This window comes from Apteryx mantelli, chromosome 1, assembly GCF_036417845.1.
Source record: "Apteryx mantelli isolate bAptMan1 chromosome 1, bAptMan1.hap1, whole genome shotgun sequence".
NCBI classification, from domain to species: domain Eukaryota; kingdom Metazoa; phylum Chordata; class Aves; order Apterygiformes; family Apterygidae; genus Apteryx; species Apteryx mantelli.
The window spans coordinates 47527345-47542967 of NC_089978.1; the positions used below are offsets into that span (position 1 = coordinate 47527345).

The 15623-nt window shown below is 41.7% G+C and overlaps 1 protein-coding gene across 2 annotated transcripts in view; it reads right to left on the reverse strand.

Moving 5' to 3' along the window:
* TBC1D4 (TBC1 domain family member 4) overlaps window positions 1-5944 on the reverse strand; it is a 104813-nt gene extending 98869 nt beyond the window's left edge. For both annotated transcript variants that reach the window (XM_067292778.1, XM_067292770.1), the window contains exon 1: window positions 5919-5944. The gene's annotated coding sequence lies outside the window, so the exon portion shown is untranslated. The remainder of the gene's footprint in view (window positions 1-5918) is intronic.
* Window positions 5945-15623: the final 9679 nt, after the last annotated feature.

Genomic DNA, 15623 nt, shown 5'->3' on the forward strand with positions numbered 1-15623 from the left:
CCCTGAAAACATGCAAAGATACAAGAGTTAAGACCCAACATTATACTCTAATTTGAGATACAGTCAGCCCTTGGGGGTGTTTGCATGCACTTTTTTTGCATTAGTGGTATTCCAGTTTATTTTGGAACCCATGTTATTGCACATGCTCTTGATGTACCTATTTGTGTCAGCACATAACGTCATAGACTGCAATGTCGTATCTATACAGAACAGAAAAGCACAGATCCTGTTTAAGAATTATGTTACTTGCCTCATTTTGCCTACTGCCTTAAGTTAGTAGTCAGGCTGCCCTCAAACTACATTATTTATGACCCATAAAAGACTTCCTGTAGGTCTGGCCCTTTTATCCACCGTTTTTTTTATGGTCTCTAAAGACAGAAAAATACAGAAAGTGAAGGTAGACGATGCCACAACTTACATATGGGACAAATGAAAAAAGCCATCACACAAATTCTTATCTTTTTTTCCCCCGTCTCTAACTTGAAAGAATAGCTGAAACCACAAAGAACACAAAAGCAGGTGGCAGAGCAGAGCTAGTGCCACGTGGGGAGCGTGCCAACGTGCTGCAAATTCTGCATGACCTACAGGCTAAACGGCAACCTCAGCAATCAGCCTCCGAAATTCACTGCAGAATTCACCACGTTATCTCAGAGAAACCAAAAATGACCAGGGAGTTCCAGGCAAATTGGGAAAATGGATGGAGAAAATGCAAAGAAGGGTGATCTGTATACCTCAAATGCTATACCAACCCCTAGTAAAGGGTAGAAATAGGTGTAAGTCAGTCACACTACTATGCTGCAAGGGTTGTTTAGAAATTAAATTTTTGTAGTGTTCACTTTTATGAACACTAACTTCAAGCATTTTAGTCTGAGATTTTTATCAGCCCTAAAAATCAGACTCTCCTCAGCACTAAGACATGCATAAACTAGCCAAACTTTCTAGAAGATTGATTTTCTTTTCTTAAAGGAACTGCATCATCATTTGAAAAACAAGAAAGAAAAACGTACAAAACAGATCTTCATCTGCAGAAGAGGAGGCTTGATTTTGTGTGCACAGGCTAAAATATTTAAGCTCTTCTCTTTAGATCAGATAGCCTTATTTTCTGGTCTTGTATCACCTACAACCACTCTTAAACAAGCATGTATCATCTCATATATATATATATATATATATATATATATATGTATATATATATAAAATTTCATACTTCATTTTGCCCTTCTGAAAATACCATCTTCACTGAAGAGTGATGTGCTTTCTATTCCCAAAATAATGAGGTGTTTTTCAGGAACTGCAAAAGGAAAAATTAATGAATTCCTCCTATGACTATAGTAGAGAAAAGGCTAAATAGCAGGAGTTAGTGAAGTAGTTTAATGTTTTTATTATTTCTTCTATTTGAGACTCAGTGAAAAATTATCATGGACTAGATTTTCAGCATTGGAATTTAAAGATAGCTTCACAATCCTAAAACGAGACGCTCTCTTTTTCAAAAAAAATGCTGAGTTCGTCATTGAGAAAAACAAAAATGAAACCTTAAGACTTCAACTTTCAGTTCCAATTACAAAAAGCTTAATTCAAACACTGTTTAAACAAACAGAAAAGAAAAAGCGATTGTAGACTTTTCATCCGAGTCTCTATAGTACATGTAGGCCAGAGATAACGAGGCTGTTCACAGAACAATCCTGTATTTATTGTAAGCCTTTAGCATCCATGCTATGTTTTGAGTGATTGCTTTGCAGTTTCTCATGCCATGAATGAAATTCTGACCCACGCAAACTTAGAGAAAACATTGTTTTGGTCTCGCTGAGACTCGTTTTCTTGACAAAACTGGGCGAATATATCCTTCTCATGGAAAACAGTGTCACCTCTTCCCTCTGCAATCACGGCACGCTCAAGTCTAGCTAACAACCAAACTGTGCATCTCATCTCCTGGAGAACCCTTCAAAACCCAGAGCCCATCTTTTAATCACGTTTGTTATACCTAGTCAAAATATAGCTGACAGGCCAACTCAACCTGTGCAAATTTTAATATGAACTGAGACAATGCTGTACGTATGTGCTTAATATGCCAAGAATTTGCTATGATTTAGCCCACACTCCTGTAATATGTAAAAATCTAAGCACAAAAAGAAAACAAAAGAAGTCCGAATGTAAAGTTCACTGACATTTTGCTACAAATATTTCTAACATATTCTGCAATAAGAAGCTTTATAGAATGTTATTCTATTTACGCTATTATAGCATAAAAGCCTCCTTCGGATAGCTAAAGATTTCATACTGCTGCTCCATCTTTCAGAACAAGCTGTCTTATGACCTTGTTTTACTACGATATATTTATCTAACAGTTATCACACATCTGGAATAGACAAACATTTTTGACTTTTAGCCTGTACAGTGATTACAGAGCAAGGACCTGGGTTACCAGCAGGCTGCCTCCGGCTCTTGCCTCTGCCCCTCTACCTCTCACAGCTTGTATTGCAGCTTCACTTTATCTGCAAAATGCTCCACCATTTCTGCTTTGCTCTGGGCCAGTCTAGTCCCCACTAACTTGCGGTTACAGCAGGATCCGCAGCTGCACATTACACACACCAGAGCTAAACCATACTGAGGTCTGCGCCTTGGAGCTCTTCACTTTCCCAGCTAATTTGGATTAGCTTTGAAACCCCATAACAATATACTTGGATCACTTCTTACCAGGTTTCCAAAAGAAATACAAAATGCATTGAGGAAGTCCTTGCTTTACTGGAGTAGCCTGTGATAATGCAGCTATCTTCTCTAATAAGAATCAGCTACAGTATAATTACACTTAGCATGCCAGTTCAGGTTAAAAAAAAAAAAAAAAAAAAAAAAAGACTTGCTCATTTTTCAAGAAAATGTATGGTCTAGGTCAACATAATAAGAAAGTGAAAAAAGCAGATCAGACCTTAACCCCCTTCCCCAGAGAAAAGGTAATTCAAGGTAATTGTCAAACAGTACTGATCTGGTTTACACTTAAAATCTGTTTTATAGAATAAATTCAGTATTTCATGATAAAAATGAGTTGAAATTGAGCTTGAAAATATTACTCAAAAGGGCTTTTCTTGGTGGCTGGGAGGAAGGTAAGCCAGCTATATTTATAATCTCTAACTTTCAGCTAAAAAAAAAAAAAAAAAACTGTTGCTGTGGTTGTGAAGAAAGTCTGCCAAACATGAAACAAGACAATGCTGTCATCTCATGTCTACAGACAGACTCCGTGCATCCTACAAAATTCTCAAGTGACAGCAATATGAAACTAACAAATCTCTGGCTGCTCTTCAGAAGCTGCTAGCCAGCACTAAAGCAGGCAACCACCGTACCCACTGCAGGCGGCTGTGCTTTGCAAAGGCAGGAGGGGCAGCAAACACAGCAGTATTTCTGAGGAAGGAAGAGTCAAAAGCCTCTCTTTCCACCTCTATCAGTCAGAAAGCTCCAAAAGTTTTCTCTCCCCTGGGAATTAAAGAGCAAAAGAAAGAGATACCCTCCCCCAATAAAAGCATCTTTGCTTCCACCCCCCTACCGACAGCTGAGGTCTGGGTTTGACACTGTGCCAAAGCACTGCTTGAGAACATGAGTCGATCCATGGACTCCTCCTTTTCAGTTCTGTCTACAACTTCTAGGCTTTCAAATGAAATCCAAAAAATGTTTTCTATCACCCCAATCTCATGTTTTTCTTCAGTCATGATAAATTAACATTAAAAATGTTATCTTCCTACCTGATCTTATCAGAATGCATATTGCATTGGCTTTTTATCCATTACGTGCCATAGCAAAACATCTTGCCAATTCTTGCAGATTTTCTTCTTTCTTCTGTGAATAACAGCCCATTTCAGGGTAATGGTGAGAGCACGTGCATCTGAGACACCATACAATATGTCAAGTGGGCAAAGCAACAGGCTTGAAGCCAAAAATTTTGGTCCTCAACTACGCTGCTTCTTCAATTACTGCACTCGCACTAATCTCTTGGAAGTCAGTTATGACCATTTTACTTTCCAAATTCTATCCACCATTAAAATTATGGCTAGCTGTCTTGTAACTCAAAGCTTCACTACAGCTTGAACACCCTTCTTCCACTCCAAAGTGACTTAGCATGCTGTTGAACATAATAACACCAATACTGATAACGCCATGGATATGTGGTCAGTAACCTTACGCTGCTCTGAAGCCAATACAACCGCGGAAAAGGCCGACCCCACTCTTCCCCTTCTTGGCCACTCATTCCTACCTTGCGCTGACAGAAGCAATATTAGGGCTGAAGAGTAAAACAAATCGGGGAAGTGAGCTGGGTTGGAACCAATCTGGCAAAAGGAGGGCAAAAGCGAGTTTTTAACTCCAGTCAGTTCCCCGATCCTGTTTGCCACGCAGCTGCACAAATGGTTATGCTGACGTGTGGACCAAGCAGGGAGGAAGGAACGAGGGGCTGAGGCTGCAACAGGACAGGTTTGCCTCACTCAGTAGCCTCGCCAGCTTCTGTTGGCTGGAAGCAACTATGCCCCAAGATCAAAAATGAGGTCATCTTAAAATAACAACTGTGAGAAATAACTTTCTAAGTTAATATGCACCATGAAGCTCACGTAACCAATATGAATCAGCACCATGCACTTAAAGATCTCGAAAGAGTGCAAGAACAGCATGTGTTGTATAACAAACAATTAAGAGCTTCAAAAGAAGATTTTCAGAGCTAGCAACCTGTGGCTCAATTTCATTCACTCAGAACTAGGGTTAAGCAAAGATTAACAGCCAGAGACCAGCACAGACTTAGCCAAACAAGTCTCTCCAATTGGCAGCAAAACTTAGTAGGAGAAAAAAAAAAATCAGCCTTTTTTTCCTTCTGACACCTTAAAAACATCACCCACAGTCAGATACTTGTGAATCACGCGGCTGGCTGTGCATCTACTATCCTTAATTTGGTTCTTTATCTTAAGATCCTATGCTAAGTAGCCTTCACTCCAAGCCCTTTTATTCTTTATTAATTAAATTATTAATTATATTTCTATTTTCTATTTTATATATTTATATATTTTATTATTATATATTAATATATGATTTTAAAAATCTGTTCAGATTAAATTTAGACTACATTGTCAGAACAGGTTAGGAGTTTATAGCAGAGAACTTGTTCATACTGATAAAAGTTTCTTATTGAAGGAAGTTATCTATAGCATCTATTTGATTTAACTCCATATAATGACATTTTCCTCCATGGGGAAAGAGGGGACGACATATGCAAAAAGGGTTTAGTCCGAAACAGCATCCCAAACATAAATGCAAACATGAGAAATACTATATGCATTATAGACACCAGTATTATGGATCCACTATTTTACAGCATGAAGCTGTCTTTCAAGTGATGGTACCAGACCAGACCTAACAAAGAAATACATTTGACTTAACATCCACTACCAACAGTTCCCTTCAGGCCATATGGTCAGACTTGTAAAGGGATATTTTGGCTCATCCCTTGCCAGACACGATCCCCTCCATTTCACGCTCTTTCTGCATGCTGTCTCCTGACCCTCAATTCCCTTTTCCTGGCAGGGCACAACAGTGGCAGCACTTGCTAACAAGTTAAATGTAGTTACCTCCATTTGGGGTACCTCTTGCTCTATTTTTAATGATGGCTCAAGCCACAGTTATGTATATAAGCTAAACCCCTCCACTGTTACAATTTCTGGCAGTATATTTGCTCAAATACAAATTAATATACTAAAGACTTTTCTGTCTTTTTTAATATTTCCTAGCCCCTTCACAGAAAAAAAAACAACAACCACCACCAAAATCCCACTGTTCAGTGAATTTAATAAATCAGCTAAGTGGTTTCAATATATTCCAGTGTTTCTAATTACATATATTATTCCTCTTTATGTGTCTATGAAAACTCAAGGGAAGGTGTCTCAACTTACTCCACTGAAGTAATCCTTTTGAAAGCCCTTTTTCTTGCTGTCAGCACACTAAACCAATGCTCAAACATACTCGTATGAAACTTCCATCTCTCACGTAGTCTAAAGAGGGAGGAGAGGGAAGTCTGCTATACATTTGATGCATGAGCCAAAGCCTGTTGAAGAATCAGAGAAATACAGCCTTACTGCTAGGTCTTTTTTTTCAGTTGGCACTTAATCAACAATGTCTCCACCCAAACCTATGGTTGTTTGTAACATTACTGAGTGTGCCTGAGCACAGCCTGGTGTCCTCAGCATGACCGGCGAGCAAAATTGGGCCCATCGGCTGCAAATAATGGTTTCTGCCCCACCAGTGGTTTGCAGAGCGCTGGTTGAAAGCATAACCCCGACTATTCAATTCCTTCCCAAGAGCCACTGTCACAGTAAGGGCTGTTTAACACAAATTCTGGATTTTGCTCACAGAGCGAATCGTGTGCTTTCCACAGAGCTGCTGTGGGATGGGAAACGGTCCACAGGGGAGGCAAAGGAAGGGGCTGCAGCTCCCCAAACACGCAGGGGCTGGGATGCCTGGCCTGGCGGGCACGTGCGCCCTGCACCCGGGGCAGGGGGGCTGCACAGCACCCCACAGCCGCCCGGGATAAGGGGGTTGCACAGCAGCCCATGACCACCCAGGGCAAGGGAGCCACACAGCACCCCATCGCCCCCCCGGGCACCCCACGGTCAGCTGGGACAGGGGGCTGCCGAGCATCCCACAGCCTCCCGGGTGCCCCAAAGCCACGGGGGGCCACAGGGCACCCCGCAGCCGCCCGGGACAGCGCGTCCCCGGCGACGGCGCCGCCTGCCCCCGGCCGAGCCCCTTGCCCGGGCCGCCGGAGAGCCGCCCCCGGGGCCCTGCCCGCCGGCCGCGGCGAGGCGAAGCGAGGCGAGGCGAAGGGAGGGGGGCCGCTTGCCTGGTTGGGGTCGGTGGCGCGGAAGACGTGGCAGGCCATCTGGGACTCGGGGTTGTCGGGCTGCGCCTTGATCAGGTAGGCGAAGTAGGTGAGGTCGTGGCTGTTGTGGATGAAGCGGGCGATGTGCTGCGCCTTGTGCTCGAAGATGAAGACGGCGGGCCCGGGGCTGGCGGGGCGGCCGGCGGCGGGGCCGGGGGGCCCGTGCCCGGGCCCGGCGGGGCGGCCGGGGCTGGCGGGGCCGGCGGGGACGCAGCGCAGCGTGGGCGAGCCCAGGAGCAGCAGCACCTCGCGGGCCGGCACGGCGCTGCCCAGGGCGCCGCCGGGCTCCTGCCGCTGGCCGCGCCGGCGGATCTCGGCCATCAGCCAGGGCAGCATGGGCAGCGTGGTGCGCCGGTCCAGGCACGACGAGCCCACGTACCACAGCCTGAACCGCTTCTCCGCCGCCGGCGCCGCCGCCGGCTCCAAGGGGTGGGAGAGCGGCCGGTCCCGAGCCTGCGGCTCCATGGCGCTGCCCCGGTGCCGGGCGCCGCAGCGCCGCCGCCCCCCGCCCGGCCCGGCCCGGCCGAGCCGCCGCCGCCCTACGCGCGCATCGCGCCGCGCCGCGCCGGCTGCCGGCTGCGCCCCGCTCCGCTCCGCCGAGGCCGCCCGCGGAGCCGCCGCCTCCCGGCCTGTCCGTCCGTCCGTCCGTCCGTCCGCCCGCCCGCGCGGGGCCGGCCCGCAGGGAGGCGGGACGGGGAAGGGGAGGCCGCCGCCGCCGCCGCCGCCTCCGCAACGCCCCGGGGAGGAGCGGAGGGACGGCGGAGGGACGACGCCCGCCCCGCGCAGCCCCCGCCGCGGCCCTTTCCAGGCTGATTTCTGTTTCGGCTCCGGAGGTGCCGCACGCAGGGAGCAAGAGCCTCGTTGCAAAATGTTAGGTTTTTAGGTGCCTACGGGTTACATTAAGCAGTGCCTCCCGCTCGAGCCACTGTCGAGCCCGATTTTAAGATTCTCAAATTCTACAATATCTTTTTTCTAGGTTTCTCTTTCCTGTTGGAGCTTTTGTTGGAGTTTTTGTTTTGTTTTGTTTTCTCGCTATCGCGATAACATCTCTTTTGACAATGTAAAATCTGCCACCTACTGTAAATGTTAGTAACTGGCCTCCTTTAACTGAAAAAGTTGCCACAAAGCTTTTCCAATCTTACAGCATCCGTGTCTGTTTTCTAATTTTAAAATTTAGTGACTGTCACTGCGTTGCCTGTAGCGGCAGCAGTGATGATTCCCAGTATCGTGGTATTATGGCAACCATCTTAACCCTGTCTAGCTCCTCTAGAAGAAAATCCGGCGCCTGAGCTAAAGAGCTCCTCTGTCATCTAGAGGCTGCATACTAAGTTATTTGGGCAGAGCGAGGTCAGGTAATGCAGCAGGTCACTTAAGCCACAACAATCAGAAGCGACACAAATGTTGTTGTGCTAGCAGTATTTTAGTAGCATTACAAACAATGAGCCTGATTATTAGAACCAAATATTTTGCACTGCTTTGCCAGTTTGCCCCTATTTATTTAGTAAATCCATTTTGTTTTAGGGATAATTGGTTGCACTTTTCACTTTGAACATTCGGACCTATAACGCGGGAAAGACCTCAAACATACCTCTTCCCAGAGCCCTCCTAAAATGAGTTTTTGTAACAGTGGAGCTAATGCAAGAAGTCTCCTGGTAAAGGGGGCATCAGCTCTAATGTGTGCTAAAATGGTGAAAGTTAAAGCAAGCAAGAATGGAATTGCTTTCCCGAGTTGACTGTTTTCTCGCACGTGACCATTTGAACCGCACTGGTGTATAGTAGATTTTATGACTGGGGTAGTTAGAATCATAATTCCCCAAATTTCTGGATCCCAGGCCTATCAGTCCAAAAAATATCTTGTCCATCAGTCCACACACTGATCATGAACCCGTTAGTTGAGAATGCTAATTGAGATCATCTGCTTCCACAAAACAGCCACAGACCAGTTACACAGCTCCAGTGTTGTGGGCTGACAGACTGGGAACCGCAGAGATGCTCTGATGTCACCATTCATTTTCGTGCACCAGTGCAAGAGAGGAGCAGCCTGAGGGGAAGGCTGGAACATACTGAATTGCTGCAGCTGTTTATGAACACCATCTCTGACGCAATTAATTCCTTAAATAAGGTTTGTATGAGACCTACCAAAACCAGGTTGTGGGCAGTGACCTGGGCTTTTATGTGCCATGGCAATACAAATAACTAATAATAAGCAGGAAGGGTGAAGACAGTCATGTGGATATGGTTTGGGTTTTTTTTTTTCTGCTTAAAAAAGGCTGAAAATCTTTTTGGCAATCACAGATCCATTTATGTTCTCACATTGTACAAATGGAATGGGAAGTTTTCACCTGGAGACACTATAGAGCTTGGTGGGGTTTTTTATCATCCAAGGACGCACTTTGATTTTTACAAATTATTTTCTCAGATAGAACTGTGAGGAACAAAACGTGAAGAATGAATCTGGAATTCTTAAATTGTCACCATTATGCCAGTTATGTAAAGCTGCTTGGTTTTCTCTTTCACTTGAGTGATTTGCTTAATATGATGCGAGATCTGGTTATTTTGATTTATTGCTGAGTTCTTTATACAAATTTTTAAGACTAAATTAATCTATATAAACTTTACCACTATTATTTTTAACTACCTTTAAAATAAAATTCTCAAATGTTAATCCAAACAGTTTAAGCTGTCTTTTCTTCTCACTTCAGCTTTTCACATCTCTCTGAATCAGTTCTTCATAGTAATCCGTCTTAGCTGTCCATTAACTTTATCTGTTTACTTCATCATTTCTTTATCCTTTAATCTGCCTATCACTTTTTATCCCCCCATCCTGTTAATAGTGCTTCATTAGAAACTCAGTCCTTTAGTTACATAGCTTTGGTTCTTGAAGTTATTCCCTTTTTCTCATTTCTTTGCAGTCCTAACACCTCATGCACCTTGAAATTAAGCTTCCTAATTTATCTTATATTGAACTATATTCCTTCACCCGTGACCAAGACTTTTCACCTTTTACATTCCTCATGTAATTTCTTCCCCAGTATTTATAATGGTAACAAAGCCATCACAATAGTTTGAACAGAATAGTCAGGAATTAGCTGAAATGCTGGATAATCCTTATAGCTTGGTCAATGGGAGTTCAGAAGCTCTGGAACAGAGCATAAAACAACTTTCCATAACCCATGGTGATTTATCCGTAGAGCTCTGAAAATACATTCAGCTCTTGATGAGAGAGCAGTTTCTCTCCATGTCATCTCAAGTGGAAAAAAGCACCCATACAAGAGACATCACAGATAAAGCCCCTGATGAGGGGCTACAAATATGTTTCCAATTCCTTTTTTATTTTTGGCCAAGTTTCTTGAAACAAATCATAAAATTCAAAGTAAAAACAACACTGGAAGATCTAAAGTCTGGAAAATACTATGTTCAGTATTTTCCAAAGAATGTGCTGCAAATACATCTGTAGTTGGTCAGAACGACCAAATAACCAGTCTGATTTTTTTAACTGTTGATAAACTACCATTGATTTGTGTTAACTAAATAGACATTAGATGCAAAATCTCTCAAAATAAGGCATACTATTGAAGTGATGAAACATGGATACAGTTAACTAAATTCAGGTAAACATCTCTGAATATTTTGAATTTGATATGCTTGTCAATGGAACACCACAAAAATTCTGAGATATTATTAGATTCCATATGAAATAGATATTATGAAACAGGATAATATAAGTGAAATAGGTAAAACAAAAATATTCTCTTCCTAACCAGCTTTGGAGACCTGAATTTTAGACATTTTAAGGAAGTATATATTCTTTCTGTTTATTAAAACAAATATGTTTTGTTAATTAAGACAATACCTTCATAATGTACACTGTTTCTGTACATGACACTGCAGCAGCCATTTCATTATCATATCTGGATCATCACTTCATCCTCTGTGTTAAAGGACTTAAACCTGCAAAATGGTAAGGAACCACAGTTCTCAGTAATTTCTGAGGGAGTGGAGGGAATTCAGCATCTGACATGATCAGAGTGTTAATTGCCAGTGATTATCCATTCTCTTAAGCTTTTAGCCACAATTATAATTGCAGAAAAAATATGAAGTTATTAATGGAGCTGTAGATTTCATTTTATAATCCCATAACTTATGCATAACTGTAACCACCTTGGACTAGAATATTTTATTTCAGTAATAGTAATTCCCTTTAATTGGAATTTCTTCTTATCCTACTGCTTTTCTAAGAATGCTGTCACTTAGCTCTCTGGGATTTCAAGATCCACTACTCTATTTACATTATTTTTAGCTACTCAAATTTCATTTCACTCTCAGATCATCTTTTAGTAAGATCTGAGATACGGACATTTTTATTTTAGAAAACATTTTATTAATCACTCAATCTTATTCAAAGACACTAATGAAGTAACTTTTGCTATAGTAAGTTCAGTAGCCTGGGAGTATTACCAAGGCTTTAAACTTTAGCTGCTAGAGAAAACTCTGATGTCTCCTCTATGATTCTAACAAGACAGAAGTATATGCAGTGTGTAAAGCACCACTAGAAATAATAAAAAAATGCATATTTTGCAGGATGTATAGAGGTTATTATAGTTTAAGATATAATGCCAAAGGACTGAGTAAGACATATCACTCTTGTAAAGACAAGTCAATAACAAAAGACACTCACTGCAATTTGTACACAATAAAAAAATGATGAAAAAATAATCCAATAGGGCTTTTTTTCCCCTCAAATGGCACTAATCTTTTTTGATCATAACAACAAATTATAATTTGTTCTGCCAAGGAGAACCATTCCAAAGCAGATTTAGGGGAACTGGAATGACCAGAGTTCATAAACCATAGAAGAATAATCGCTGGCTGAAGATTTTGTAGACATCTCTAGAACTTCAGGGGACCTACCACACTTACACTTATGTTCCGTGCATCGATACTCAATTTAACATATCACTAATTAAAAGAGAATGCACTGAAACAGTATACTTGCCTTCCTCAAATAAGCATTTGACTGAGGAAGATAATCTATTTTTGACATTTTTCCATCTAACGGTCATTCCATGAAACTTGCTGGCAGAAAAGACCTTGAATCCAGTGAAGAGAAATACTGCTTTCTGTTTATAAGGAAAAGTTTTTGCTATCTTGAAAGTATTATTGGTTATTACAGTTGACAAATGGCTGGCTTTGGTTTTCGCAGAGGAGAATGCGAGTTTCTGGGACTCCACAGAAAGTTTCTGTATGTAATGCAGGGTGAGTAGATTCTGAAGATGTATTCCTCTGACTTCCCCCAAATCTTCAGTCCTATGTGCTCATGTGTGATCACAGCAGCTCTCCAGGTGGAAACATTGGCAATTCCCGCACACAACTGCTTTTTTTTTTTTCCTAAGTTTTCCCCCAAACCCAATACCAGATCAGCTTACTAAAATCCTTGTTGTTGAGATGACAGAGAGTTAAGGTTGCTGTTAGCCACTCAGGCCAGCTGCAAAGCTAGTTATTGTAGAAGATGGACTTCTGCAACAAGAACTTCCACATTCCCAACTATTTCTGCTTTTATGTAAAGGATACATTTGCTTCCCTACTATTCACCAACCACTGCAGCAACATATGAGGAAGAGAAGAAATAAGGAAGAAGAGAGTTCTGCAGCTGCTGGAGTCTGCTTCTCTTCCTTGATGGTGCCTGCTTGCTCAACCTCATTTTGGGATTTGGAAGAGACCCTGGTTCCCTCCAGCTCTCCAGAAATGGAAACCAAGACCAAAGCTAACAGGAACTCCTTGAGATTATTCCACAAATAAGTTATGACAAACGATGGAGCACAGGCTAGAAAGGTTAACAGAGCTGTAGTATAGTACAGAATCAATAAGAAATTGAGATGTTTTGGGAGGCAAAACTCCTTCAACTTCAGAAGTGACAAATTATATCTGATTCAAGAGGAAAACACAAATGCCCTAAAGACTTTAACAATTTATCACCATTAAAACGTTACTAGAACTTCTGAAGACAACTAGAAGCACAGCTTGGTACTGTATGTCTGATGAGAGAAGGCATGACAGGGCACTATGATTGACAGGGGCACTTGTAGTCCCAGTATAATACCAAGAATGGTACCAGCATAGCAAAAAAGTAAAAAAAGACAACAGATGGGAACCCCATAATCCTCCTTCCCCTCCCTTGACTCCTTCCTAAATAAATCTGCATCTGTTGTCTTAACTATGTAGACTGCTGAACACCTCTCTTCTTCCCACATTCCCAACTGTGAGAATAATAAGTATTGCACAGCACACCAGTGATTCATGTGAGACATGCACTTACATTCCTCTACTCATTTTAAATGTAGACTTTAACACCCTTTTCAAGTTTCACATGTGGTTGTAGCATTCAGTAATTGACAGCTTGGACGCATCACTGGGAAGGAGGCCTGTCTTACTTTGATTTGGCCTAGCTCTCATGCAAACAATTTTTAAAAAACACTCATAACCTTCTGCCTAAAACAATAGTGATGAAACCCTGGCTCCATTAATGATAAACAGAAAAATTTCTAGCAACCTCAGTAGTTCCAAGAGTATCAGAATATTATCTTTCAGATTCAGAGGTAACTAAGGGGAATTAAGCAATAATGCCACTTTCAGTGGCTAAAATGTGTATTCTTAAGTGTAATCAATATGGCATAAGGATACTGAAAACTAAGCTGCATAATAAGAAATGAAGAAGAAAGCTACTTAGTAGCTTTCTTAGCTACTCTAGCTAAGAAAGCTAAGAAGAAGAAAGCTCGAGTAGTTAAGCTGCATAAAAATCTTGGATAGGGAAATGCAACTGCTTATTCTCTGAACCAGATCTAGGAAAATCTATTTCAGGAACATATAGGAAAAATTGTAAATCTAGAATAGGCCCCCCAAAAATGTAACATGATACTATTTAAAGAGCAAGTCATAATGCATAAGTGTTGCTATAATTATATGACTTTTAAATGACTGCAAATTTATAAGGTATAGTATATATTATCATTATTAAGATGCTGAATTTTTACATAGCTAGAAATTTTGATGTGTATCATTTGAGTAATTAACACAAAAGTTATTTTCATACAATATAAAAAGTGGCATCAAAGTTACAGTAGCATGAACACGTAGAGTTACAGATAAATAAGTTACCTAAAGAAAAACAGAAGGACTACCCCAGTGTCAGACACATGCATTACTGTGTAGCAAGAATATATGTAGCAGTGCCACCTGGTGACCACTCCCATAACAAACATCTTAAACTATCCACACAGAAATTAAATGAAGTCATCAGATTTTCCTTCTTTTTTGATATATATATTAAAGCTTACTGTTCCAAAGCTAAGTATGTGAAGTACAAAAGTGACAAATACTGAAATTTCCAGTTTATAAGTATAATGATATTTTGTAATGTAAACACTAACATTATTTGGAAACTATGGCACCTACAGAAATGGTTATCACAGACAAGGCAGGTGGAACAATCAGTCATAGGAGGAAAATACAGGGCAGCAAAGAAGAAACTTATAAAAGCTAATATCAGCAAAGCTAATATCAGCAGCCTCTGAGAACTGACAGGTAATATCCAACTAAGCACATACTTCATTTCCAAATTAAGCTTCATTAGTGCCTCAAGGAGACACAAAGTCATAAATAATTAACAGACTTATCCCAACAGCTCAGTTCGAATGGCAGGACATGTCTTCACATACCTTCAGAAAGGCAATTAAAACAACGTTCAGAAGGTCTTTCAAAGCACCTGGAATTGGGTATAGTGACTGACAATCACCATCCCCCTAACAAGCATGCTGTCTGTTAGCAACTCTAGCACCAAAAGCAGGACTTGCTGAGTACGTATCAACAGCGCTGCATGGCAGAAGCAAGAGTAAATATTCAGACAAAGGTGCACGGTGAAATTCAACTGTTTATGAGGCGACTAAGTCTCCTGCAGTCCTCAGGAAGGGAGTACTGTAGGAACATATCATGCAAGCTGAACCCAGTTCTAGGCACTTGTATCATGTACTGACCTGCACAGGTCCAGCTTCCTAAACCAAGTGAAGGCGCAGTAAGTTAGCAGCCCAGCCAAGGGTCATACAACTTTTTATTACAGAATCAATTTGGGAAGTAGGCTCTACTGAAGAAAAAAAAAAAAAAAGGTGGGGGGCAGATAACCAAAGGGTACTGGGTAGGATAGATGCCACTGAATTTTAAGTCCTCCCTCCTATTGCAAAGCTCATTAAAGCATGGGGCATTTTTGCTGCAGTAGATTAAGTGACTCTGGCATCTTCGTGTGTTATTCTAGTACCTGCAAGGGCTAAACAGAATAATCCTGCATGACTCTGCAAAGGATTGCAAGTTGCCCTCTCTTTATATCTACAGTAAGAAGATAATAAAACATCCAAATACCACAGGGAAGAGAGCAAGCAGAAACAGGTAATTCCTCTCCCCTGTCCCCTTATTTTATCATCTTTCTACCTTTGTTTTTTAATTGGTCCCAGCTAGCATATCTTTAAACAGAGTAGCAAAGCTTGAGAAGAGGAAGGTTAAGATAAGGGGGAAAATAGGCTCACAGTAAACAACAGCTTACACAGCTTTAAAATGTGGTTAACAAAAGGCAATTTTGTGGAAGCAGGAATGACAAAGCCCAACAGACAGGCTTTATATTTTGGCAGTAACTAGGTCAAAGCAAGTGGGCAGAAGCTAAGTCTAGAAAACA